This window comes from Rattus rattus, chromosome 18 (genome assembly GCF_011064425.1).
Source record: "Rattus rattus isolate New Zealand chromosome 18, Rrattus_CSIRO_v1, whole genome shotgun sequence".
NCBI lineage: Eukaryota > Metazoa > Chordata > Mammalia > Rodentia > Muridae > Rattus > Rattus rattus.
This window is the reverse complement of record NC_046171.1, coordinates 1302044-1314231: the sequence shown is the minus strand read 5'-3', so window position 1 is coordinate 1314231 and position 12188 is coordinate 1302044.

Below are 12188 nucleotides of genomic sequence, written 5' to 3'. Positions count from 1 at the left end.
GGGGTCAGCATTCCTGAAGGCTGTGGGTGAGCACAGAGGCAGACCCTAGGGGAGCTGGCCTCTGACCCTTGTCCACACCATTGTGACACACGAGCGAGTGAGCAGCTGTCTGTGCCATGGAGGGCCAGAGGCAGGGGAGAACAGGGGGTGATCTCAATGCCATAGAAGCACTTGATGGTTTCACTATGTAGACCAGGCTAGCCTCAAACTCACAGAGACCCCTGCCTCTGCCTCTCAAATGCTGGGATTAAAGGCATATGCCACAGTAGCACCCAGTTGCATTTGAAAATCTCGGTGTGGAACCAGCGTCCCAGGGGGTAGTTGAGCATCCTGGCTCAGAGACCGAGTGCGGCAGTCCCACTTGACTTTCCAGTGTGGAAGGCGGGTGCGCTGGGAGAGGAAGGACTCAAAGCATGGGTTCGGAACCGCACACTAAAACTCAGACACACAAAGCAGGGCTGTGCCTGAGTGAGTGTGAGTATCTGTGAGCGTGTGTGTGTGTGTGGGCACGCGCATGCACTTGGTCCATGTTTATCATGGAGGGGGAGGGGCGTTCCCAGAGGGAGGGATGGGAGCATCCAGCTACTGTCCTTATGAAATGTTCTGGTGGGGGAAGTCACTGAGGATGAGCGGGAGCCCCCTAGAATCTACCATTCTTGGTGCTGGTGGTTGGCAGGGGCGGGGCCGGAATTTGCAATGAGCTGCTCAGGTGATGCCAGATTCTACCCAATGGACACACTGATATGGGTTCCACACAGTTCTCCCCAGATGACCTCTCTTCCCCAAAATGGAGAGAGGGACCAACTCCAGCCCTTTCCAGCCCTGGACTGGTCTCTCTCACAGGGCAGCTCTGGTGCACTGTGTCTCAGCTTGGGAATCCTGGAAGGACAATAAAGAGTCCATTGGCACCAGGATGCTTCTCTAGACAGGTCCAAGGAGGATCCCAGTCAAGGCCCCACTGCCTTTTACAGCGACCATGGACCTCCATGAAATTGAACCCCTTCTCTTTACTCTAGCTTGCTCCTACCTAGGTCCTGAGCTCAGATCCTGGCCCCTCGAAGCCATCCCCGTAGACAGGCTCTTTGAGGAGACCCTTGGGCTTTTGTTTTGATTGTTGTTGGGGGAGGGAGGTGCCCAGGACAGTCTCCAGCCACCCTTTCCTTCCACTCGCTTGGACTTCCTGTATAACCTCAGCCATCCACCACCCATAGTATTTCTGCTTCACTTTGTCAGTGAGTCTAGCTGGTCTCCTGTCCCTGGAGCCGTCACTCGCCCCACTTTCTGACCCCTCTCACGCGGTTGTCAAGGCATCTCTTTTTCCTGTCTGTCTGTGGGTGGTTTGTCTCCTTCATCAGAATCCACGGACTGCCCACGGTAGTCCTGAACTTAACTGAGTGGCCTTCTTGACCAGGCCATTAGTGCCACCTAGTGGCCATATGAGGAAACATCTGCTTCTGCTGAGCTAGGAAGGTTTGCCTATTCAGGCTTACCTTAATTTTATACAGAGTGTGTTTTGCCTGTATGAAGTTGTAAATGGAACTAACCCCAGAGGTGACTGAACCTTGTCACCTATGACACTTCACTTCTTAATTGCTTGGTGCCCTCCAAGACAGACGACAGGTGCACTTCAGCCAGACTTCCACAAGAATCTGAGGCCTCCAGCTGCCATTCCTTTAACTGGCTTGACATGGGTTTAACCCTGTGCACATGGGAGCAATCCATGGTCAGATTTCTTTTTTTTTTTTCTTTTCTTTTTTTCGGAGCTGGGGACTGAACCCAGGGCCTTGCATTTGCTAGGCAAGCGCTCTACCACTGAGCTAAATCCCCAACCCCCAGATTTCATTTTAAAAAGTGTCTTTAGGGCTGGAGAGATGGCTCAGTGGTTAAGAGCACCGACTGCTCTCCCAGAGGTCCTGAGTTCAAATCCCAGCAACCACATGGTGGCTCACAACCATCTGTAATGAGATCTATGCCCTCTTCTGGTGTGTCTGAAGACAGCGACAGTGTACTCATATAAATACATCTTTGGAAAACAAACAAACAAACCCTTAAAAATAAAATAAAAAATTGAAAGAAAAGAAAGGTTCTTTGGAGCAACTCCCACCTGTGTCGTCTGGAAATCGGCAGTTCGGTTCCCAGGTTAGCAGGCAGAGGCAGCTCGATCCACTCACAAACATTTCACGGATACACCAGCAGTCCAGTTCAGTAGAGTCGGGTTAGCAACAGTGGTGACACGACCTAGCAGAGACAGCCAGGCCTCAGCTTCAGCTTGAGTCAGCAGGAGGGACCAACAGGAACACCAGTTCTTGGCTGTGCTGCTCTCAGAGAAGCAAAGATCAGCTAAGACTCAAGACTCACAAGCGTTGCACAGCTAGCTGTACCAACAAGCCAAGCTCAGCCTCCATCACTCTGTCCAGTCCTATTTGTACCCTCCAAACATCACGTGTCCTCCACTCTCCTTGCCCCAGCACGTGCATCCAGTGTGCCTGAGTTCTTGGAAGCAACAACAAACTGTAGAATGTTTCTCTTCATGGCGTCTCCACAAATGCAGCTCAACCATGCAATGTAAGGTGGACGAATACACGTCGTTAGCAAGAATCCTTCATCACGTGTCCTTTCACATGCTTGCTCTAGCAGAACATTCTCTCTCCCGTGTCTGCTTCAGCTAAACGTTCCTTCACGAGTCTGCTGAGCCTTTCACGCCTGTGTCCACTTTAACAAAACACTCCTTCGTGTGTTTGCCCCAGCAAAACACCATCCAACCCTTCCATTCCCACTTCACTCAGGATTTTTTTTTTGAAAGATCAGTTCATTTATCGTGTAAAATTACTGTACAGGACAATGTGTAGAGTTTCTGTTCCTGTATTAAACTGTAAACTATTTAAATCACAGCTGTCTCCAGACACACCAGAAGAGGGCACTGGATCCTATTAATTACAGATGGTCGTGAAATGTGGTTGCATGGGAAGGATTTGAACTCAGGTCCTCTGGAAGAGCAGTCAGTGCTCTTAACCACTGAGCCACCTCTCCAGGCTGTAAACCGTTTAAAAGGCCGTCATCTCTAAGCTGGATGACAGATAGAGCAGGCCTATAATCGATCACATGGGATGGAGCAGGAGCACAGAGTATTCAGGACAGCATCGACTACAGGAGACCATGTCTCAGAAACAAAGGACAAAATAGCCAAGACTTGACTTTCTCTTGCCTCTGTGTGCCATATTGAGATTAGGACCTCCACACATTTTTTTTTTTTTCGGAGCTGGGGACCGAACCCAGGGCCTTGCGCTTGCTAGGCAAGCGCTCTACCACTGAGCTAAATCCCCAACCCGCACATTTGTTTAGGGCGCAGATTTCCCCAAACTCTAGTCAAGCCCTGGCTCTAGATTTTGCCTCAGCCCTGGCCTCTGTCCCTGACCCTCGTATATTTTAGGTTTTTATTAGTTTGATTTTTCTTTTCAGATTTACTTATTTTTTTGTATGAGTGCTTTATCTGCATGCACACCTGAGTTCCAGAAGAGGGCGTCAGTAGATGCCAGTGTCCATGGCTGTGAGCCACCAAGTGGTTGCTGGGATTTGAACTCAGGACCTCTGGAAGGGCAGCCAGTGCTCTTAGCAGCTGAGCCATTTCTCCAGCCCTTTATTTTGGTTTTTCAATACAGGTTTTCTCTGGGGAGACCTGATGATCCTGGAACTCACTCTATAGACCAGGCTGGCCTTTGCCTCCCAAGTGCTGTGACGGGGAATTCTGTGACAAGAATTCTGCTGAGTTAGTTTAAAGTGTCCCCGCCCCCTCCAGAGTCTGATTGATCTCCCTCCCTCCCTCTCTGTCTCTCTCTCTGTGTCTCTGTCTCTGTCTCTCTTTCTCGCCCCTCCCCACCCCCGTAAATTATCAGTGATGTGAGGATTTGAAGGGAATTTGAAGGGGAGCTGGGTCTGTGCCTCAGGTCCTCAGACTGCTGATTCCCATCTGTTGCTTAGCTACAAGTGCCCCAACCTTCCGGGGTGGTAGTGTTGGTGCTTCCATGAGTCTGTAATTCAGCCAAGCCGAGAGCCACCCTTGGCCTCACTACCAAAGAGGCAAGTATAGGGGAAAGCCTCTTGAGTAAGCGCCTTATCTTTCCCGAGGGTAGGGTGGGGGCAAAAAACAGCGTTCAAGGTCGGCTCACTCTGTAGGCTGCAGTACTAACGGTGAGGGCACAGCGCCACCTGGTGGTTGGTGATTTTAATATTCTATTTATTTTTATGTGAGGTATATAGATGTTTGCCCTGTGTGCTGGCAAGTTTTTTTTTTTTCTCCGGAGCTGGGGACCGAACCCAGGGCCTTGCGCGGCTAGTTTTATATCAACTGGACAGAAGCTACAGTCATTTCGGAAGCGGAGTCCTCAGTTAAGAAAAATGCCTGTGGGAAAGTCATTGGGGACATTTTCTTGATAATGATTGATGTGGGTGACGCCAACTCTGGGCAGGTCGTTCAAGGTTGTAGCAAGCCGTTAATCAACTTTCCTCCTTAGCCTCTGCTTGAGTCCCTGTCCTGATTTCTCCAATGATAGGCTGTAATGTGTGAGATGAGACGAACCCTTTCCTCCCCGACTTGCTTTTAGTCATGGTGTTTTATCTTAGTGATAGAAACCCTTAAGGCGTGGAAACTAAGCTTGGAAAAATGTCTGTGTTTACTGGCCAGTGTTGGCAGACGCCTTAATCTGAGCACTCAAGCCAGCCTGGTCTACAGGAGTCCCAGGACAGCCAGGGGTACACAGAGAAACCCTGCCAAAAAACAAACAAATAAATGGAAATCCCCACAAATGGTTTTGAGTCTTTAAAGATCATTACTACTTTGTGTGTATGAGCATTTTGCCTGCACACACATCTGTATACTACATTTATGCCTGCTGTCCTGGGAATATATATATATATATACACAGATATATATGTGTATATATACATTCATATATATATATATGTGTGTGTATATATATATATATATATATATATATATATATATGAATGATTTTTTATGTATGTGAGTACACTGTCACTGTCTTACCAGAAGAGGGCATCAGATTCCCTTAGAGTTGGTTGTGAGCCACCACGTGTTGGCTGGGAATTGGGACCTCTGGAAGAGCAGCTAGTGCTCCTAATCATGGTGCCTGCGTCTGCAGCTCCATATGTCCGCCTGTCCGGCAGAGGCAGCCTTAGCACACCTCTGCCCAGTGAGCAGCCCAAGCATGCCCTCTTGTGAGCAGGTGGCAGTCAGTCCCGGCTCTCCCGTCAGTACCACTAGACTCATTCTACCCAGGAGGGGCTGGCGATGGTGCCTGGGAAGCAGCCCTGCTTGAGCGACAGGCCTCCAGGACAGAGCCTCCAGCCCTGGCCCCTGCCCTTCTCTATGGGAACTAGTCTGTAGCACGAATATTTTTAATAAATCCTGGTGTGGGGTTCTTTTTTTTTTTTTTTTTTAGATTTATTTATTATATATAAGTACACTGTCTCTGTCTTCAGACACACCAGAAGAGGGCATCAGATCTCATTACAGATGGTTGTGAGCCACCATGTGGTTGCTGGGATTTGAACTCAGGACCTCTGGAAGAGCAGTCAGTGCTCTTAACCGCTGAGCCATCTCTCCAGCCCCTGGTGTGGGGTTCTTACCCTCCTTTGACCATTTATGTGGCCGGATGAAAGACACACAGAGCCTTATACCTTAATAAGCCTTAGGCAGCACGATATCTGGGCAGCTGCCTACCCTCCATGCTGTTAGAATCCACCTCCTATCCATAACCGCATTATCACTTACTATCCTTCATCTGGGCTGCTACTAGCTCCAGAGGCCAGCACACGTCTTATGGCTCAGTTATCCCCTGCCGGGCTCACCTGCACATTATTCTAAGGCATGGCGGCTCTCCCTCTCCTTCCTTGTAGTAGTCCCAAGCCCGGGAAACCTAAGCCCCGCCCACTCTCTTCCCAGTTATTGGCTGCTGGCATCTTTGTTTACCAATCAGAATTAACAGGGGCCAGGGTCTCTCTCGTGCGGTTTTGGGGGACCCAAATTAACATTAGAATACAAGCAGCCTTAGGCTAAACCCACTACGCTAGTCCCTCTGCTTCCTTGCCCAGAAGTATCTCTGGTCCCTGCGTAGACCTACTCTTCGTCACACACACCAGTTGTCTTCTCTCCTTGCCCACTGTCACTTCCCTGGAGCAACCGTCACTGATCCTGTGGCACCTCCGGTCACTTTTCTCTAGCTTCTCTGCCTCTAACCCCGGCCCATCCCTGCTCCCCTTCCTCCTCCCAGAGATGATTCTCGAGGGCCACAAAGTCGTCTTATCACTCACTGCCTCTGATAACCATGCTTATTTTCCCAAAGCAAAATGGAAGACGGGCGAGACCAAGACCAAACCTAGCCGATCTCAAAGGTTGTCCACGTTGCAGAGCAAGGGCAAAGTTTCCCCCGACGTGGCTGGAGGCAGGTATAGCTTCTGTTGTCTGTAGACAGAGCCCTCCTCAATCACCCTGCCTGCCTACCTCTGAGCAGAGCCTCGCCCTGATTGAGTCCTGCACTGATTTTGCAAAGCCTGTGTTTCAGGGTGACCCTTGACTGTATCTTAAGCCAGAAGCTTGGAGACATGCATCTGGTGGGAGTGGACGTGAGGGTCATTGTTGGCAATGGTGGGTGATAGATGGGAATCAGGGGTGTTTCTTCAGTCAAGCAGGTGGCTAAATTTGGCAAGAGCAGACCAGAAAGGGCTCCCCACACACGAACAAGCTAATCTGCCCTCTCCAGAGTTCCAGACTGTGAAGTTACAGTCACAACTACTTGTAACTCCAGTTCCAGGGTTACAGGCATAAATATAGGCTTTCACTAAGCATGGTGTAGCCCTGAGTCTGTGAAGGAGCCTGGTTTTCCCCGACCCAGCAGGTCTGTAGGGATCTGGAGGGTCAGTAATAGAACCAGATCGTGGTGATGTCTGTGGTCTAATCCTAGCCCTGGGAAGACTGAGACAGGAGGGTACAAGATCAAGGCCAGTTTGGGAGTCAACCTTGAGTTCAAGGTTAGTCCGGGCTACGTAGCTCCTCCTTCCCAGATAAAAAGGAACATTCATAGACTAACAGAAATAACTCCAGGCAACAAAGGCATGACGGCAGATAGGAAGGCTATTATGCAAGGTTGGAACATCTTGTAAGGAACATTATTTGAAAGCGTGCAACAGGGAATTAGGAAATAGGCAAGCATGTTAAGAAATGCCAACTCTTGGGCTGGAGAGATGGCTCAGCTGTTAAAGAGCACCAACTGCTCTTCCTGAGGTCATGAGTTCAATTCCCAGCAACCACATGGTGGCTCACAACCATCTGTAAAGAGATCTGATGCCGTCTTCTAGGGTGTCTGAAGACAGCTGCAGTGTACTCATATGAATAAAATCTTAAAAAAAAAAAGAAAAAAGAAAAAGAAATGTCAACTCTTGACCAAGGAAAACCAAGGCAGAAACACTAGGTACCCAGAAAGGCCAGGAGGACACAGAAGGGGGAAGTGACCAGTCAAGAAGTAAGAAAACCGGGGTTGGGGATTTGGCTCAATGGTAGAGTGCTTGCCTAGGAAGCGCAAGGTCCTGGGTTCGGTCCCCAGCCCCGGAAAAAAAAGAAAAGAAAAGAAAAAAAAAAAAGTAAGAAAACCTGTGTTTTCAGTGAGGGAGGCTTGTGTGCTCAGTGAGGGTGTGGGAAGCAGACCTACCCCGCCAGCCTCTTCCGCTATGATTTACAACACCTGGGAGAAGACACGCTACAGCTTCTAGAAAGGAAGTTTTAGGTCATTTGCCAAAGGTACTGGGGCAAAAGGACTGATCGACTCCTTCCCAGCAATACTGGGAATGAGAACGTTTTGAATGACTCTTCCTAACCTTGTGGGCAAACAATTTTAGTTCTCAAGTCTGTGTAGGGTGTTCCTGTGAAGCATCCAGGTAGACAGTTCAGTGGGTCTCTGGAGAAGAAACCCTTACATTGCCGAGGGTGCACTGAATCCCAAATCGGGCAGGAAAGAGAGATCGATCCATGGGGGGAGGACGGATACAATCTAATCAAGGCTAACCCTAAGGAAGCTTCTTCCCTAGTGCCTAGCATTCATGGTACTGGAAGGTACTCTGCACACCACTAGAGGAGAAAGGTGACCCTCAACCAAGCTACAAACCCCGCGATCTACAACATTTACCTGCCTGCACAAAATGTTCTGGGTGTAACCAAGCCACTGAAACAATTTTTTTCCTGAGATTATGATTTATTACAACATGTCTCCCTTACCTTTTCTCCCTCCAAACCCTTCCAAATACCTTCCCCCCCCCCATCTTTAGATTCATAGCCTCTTTATTCCCAACCCCTTTTTGTCGGGCGCCAGCACCGACACATACCGAGAATCGGCTTAAAGCCTGTGGGATGAAACACACACACACACACACACACACACACACACACACACACACACACACACACAGGTTATCGTGTCAAGCCAGGAGAGGAAGAGAGAGAGGAGAGAGAGAGAGAGAGAGAGAGAGAGAGAGAGAGAGAGAGAGAGAGAGCAGAAGAAGAGACTCCTGTAGCTTTATTCAGCACTTATATACCCAAGTTCTCCAGATAGAAAATATCTGGGAAGCACAGTGGGAAACCCTGGCTCATGACTACCTGGCTCGTGACTACCTGGCAACAAAAGACCGACTACAAGACCTGAACTAGTTAGGGAGAAATCCGAGAAGACCAGCCTAAATCTCAAGGATAAAGGCTGAGGAAGCAAAAGGCAGAAGTAAATTGACCACCACCCAGGTGTGGCCCAGGTGTGTCGGTTCCACATGCCTCAGCCAGGCTCAGCAGAGGTCGTGCAGTGGAGACACCGGGTGTTTACTACTTGGTCTTTTCTTCCTGTGCCGTAAATACATGGGAGAGGCCTCTGTCCAACAATCCCATGACTTTTACTGTGGTCATACAGTTACAAAGCGGCCAGGCCCAAATCCAATATGGCTCACTATACCTTTTTGATTGGATTTGTTGCGATGGGATCCACACCGGGCACTGCTAAAGTAGCCAAGAGCCCAAGGCTAAACAGGATGTGGGCCTAGGGGGAAATCCAATGCTATTATCCTGCTAAAGGAGTAGCTATGGAACGAGTGATAAGGACACATTGCTATACCATTAAATCTGTGCTCACCCAGCCCTCGTCAGAGAAGCTTGGTCTTGCTTTGTTGTTGTTGTTGGTTTGTTTTTTTTTTTTTTTTTTTTTTTTTCTATTCTTTTTTTCGGAGCTGGGGACCGAACCCAGAGCCTTGCGCTTGCTAGGCAAGCGCTCTACCACTGAGCTAAATCCCCAACCCCTGTTGGTTTGGTTTTATTGGCCTGTTGTGTGGGTGTGTGTGTGTGTGTGTGTGTGTGTGTGTGTGTGTGTGTGTGTGTGTGTCTGTTTCTTTTGTTGTTTCTTTCCTTTTAAAGGAGAACATATAGGTGGATGTATAGGGAGGTGGGGGGCATCTAGGAAGAGTTGATGGGGGGAAACATGGTCAAAATATGTTGCATAAACATTTTTATTTATTTATGCTTTACTGTTCAAGATAGGGTTTCTCCGCATAGCCATGACCATCCTGGAACTTGCTCTGTAGACAAGACTGGCCTCGAACTCAGAGATCCATCTGCCTCTGCCTTCTGAGTGCTGGGATTAGAGGCATGCACCACAATGACTGGGTTATGAAAAGAAATTAAACAATAAAAAACGGATCTTTTTTTTTTTTTTTTAAAGATTTATTTATTTATTTTATGTAAGTACACTGTAGCTGTCTTCAGACCCACCAGGAGAGAGCATGAGATCTCATTACAGATCGTTGTGAGCCATCATGTGGTTGCTGGGATTTGAACTCAGAACCTCTGGAAGAGCAGTCAGTGTTCATAACCACTGGGCCATCTCTCCAACCCCTCCCCCCCAAAAAAAAGCATTTGTTTAGGGTTTATTTGGCTTACCGTTCCAGGTTACAATCCATCGGTTCCAGAAAGGTATCCTCTCACTGAGGGTGACTTGTGACCTGCCATTAGTTGTGCCACCTCTTCCTCCTTCTTTAGGGATTTAATTTAATTTTATACGTGTGAGCGTTGCTTCACAGATGTCTGGGCGCAGCATATGTGCCTGTTGCGCTCAGAAATCAGAAGAGGGCGTCAGATGCCCTGGAGTTGGAGTTATGAATGGTGATGAGCTTCCCGGTGAATGCTGAGAACCAAGCCTCGGTCCTCTGTAAGAACAGCCAGTGCTCTTAACCACTGAGGCTTCCCTCGGCTGCCTTTCACCTTCAGGACAGGTCAACTCAAGAAAAGAATCTGTCCCTGACTTGTCCTGACTAAAATGGTCTGAAGAACTTCCTCTTGCCTGGCCCTTGTGGGAAAGGATGTGGGTGTTACTCAGAGCCCGGTTGTGACCCCTGACAGTTAGATGATACTTCCCTCCCGTGTTGAAAAGGCTGTTGACTACTCATTCATTCCTAGACCACAATCAGGCCTGACTCTAGAGGTTCAGAACACTCCCCGCCCACACTTCGGCCCCGCCCTCATCTTGACCACACCCTATTTTCACCCCTAGCCCCTCCCTCCCTGTATGGCGGAGTCCAGGACATAGCAAGGACCTGCTCCTTTGACCTTGGCCTGTGTTCCAGGGTCCAAGCAGCCTTGGCACGCGCCTGCCCCAGAAGGGTCTGCTGGTGGTTTTGAAACAGGGCCACACTGCTTCCACTCTGGACTCCCCCAGAGGAGGAGTTTATAACCCTTTTCCCTTGTGGGTTTACTAACTTGGAACTACTGGAGAGTTGGCTGACTGCTAACTCCCAGGAGGCGGCCCATTGCCTTCTAGATATAGCGTAGGCTTCGCTGTGCCAACTGTTACACAGGAGGCCCAATTTCCAGTCCCCTGAACTTTGGGCTGCCGGTTTTACTGATTCCCGAGTCTGCGAGATAGAGTGCACACGCCGCGCAAGTAAAATCAAATATATTCTGGCCTCCATGTGGGCAGCAAGGGATCCTGCCATGCTTCAGAGGGCAGAACCTCACAGCTGGGGCCCCACTAGTATGGAGAACCTGGGACCAAGTGTTGGCAGTGTAGACCTACTTCAGAGGGTTATCCTATGTTTAAGTTTGAAGACTGGGGGTTGGGGATTTAGCTCTGGGTTCTGCCCCCAGCTCCGAAAAAAAGAAAAAAGAAAAAAAAGTTTTGAAGACTGCTAGTTACGGTGTACTCATATACATAAAATAAATACATAAATCTAAAAAAAAAAAAACATACAGGAACTGGAGAGAGGCTCCGCGGTTAAGAGCACTGTCTTCGGGGCTGGGGAGATGGCTCAGCGGTTAAGAAAACTGACTGCTCTTCCAGAGGTCCTGAGTTCAATTCTTCCCAGCAACCACATGGTGGCTCACAACCATCTGTAATGGGATCTGATGCCCTCCTCTTCTGGTGTGTCTGAAAATAGTGACAGTATACTCATATACATTAAATAAATAATTAAAAAAAAAAAAGAGCACTGTCTTCTAGAGGTCCTGAGTTCAAATCCCAGCAACCACATGGTGGCTCACAACCATCTGTAATGGGATCTGCTGCCCTCTTCTGGTGTGTCTGAAGACAGCTACAGTGTACTTACATATAATAAATAAATTTAAAAGAAAAACATACAAGAGCTGCAGTTGTATCTAGGACAATAGCCACAATTCGTCCCATCGAGACTGCTGGATGTAAGGAGAATCGCGTGGCTTCTTCTCATCCTTACTTCAGTGGGGTTTGCTAAACCTGACGCTTTCCTCCACCCTCAGACATAGCAACAGCCTGTTGAGGACCCATCAGACCGTTCATTCGCTTTTGCTCCTCAGTCAGTGCCTAAGCGCTCCAACCAGACCATCCTGGTCAGCACTTGTCATTAATGATGGATAGTGACCTAGTGGCTGTTCTAACGAGTGAGGAGAAATGTCATTGTATTTTCAAGAATAAAAATGGGAGCCGGGGTGGTGACACATGCTTTTGCAGAGGCAAGGGGATCTCTGTGAGTTCATAGGCAGCTTGGTATACATGGTGAATTCCAGGCCAGCCAAAGCTACATAGAGACCCTGTTTCAAGAACAAACAAACAAACAACAACAACAACAACAACAACAAAACAGGAGGGTACCCATGCATATACACATAGGTG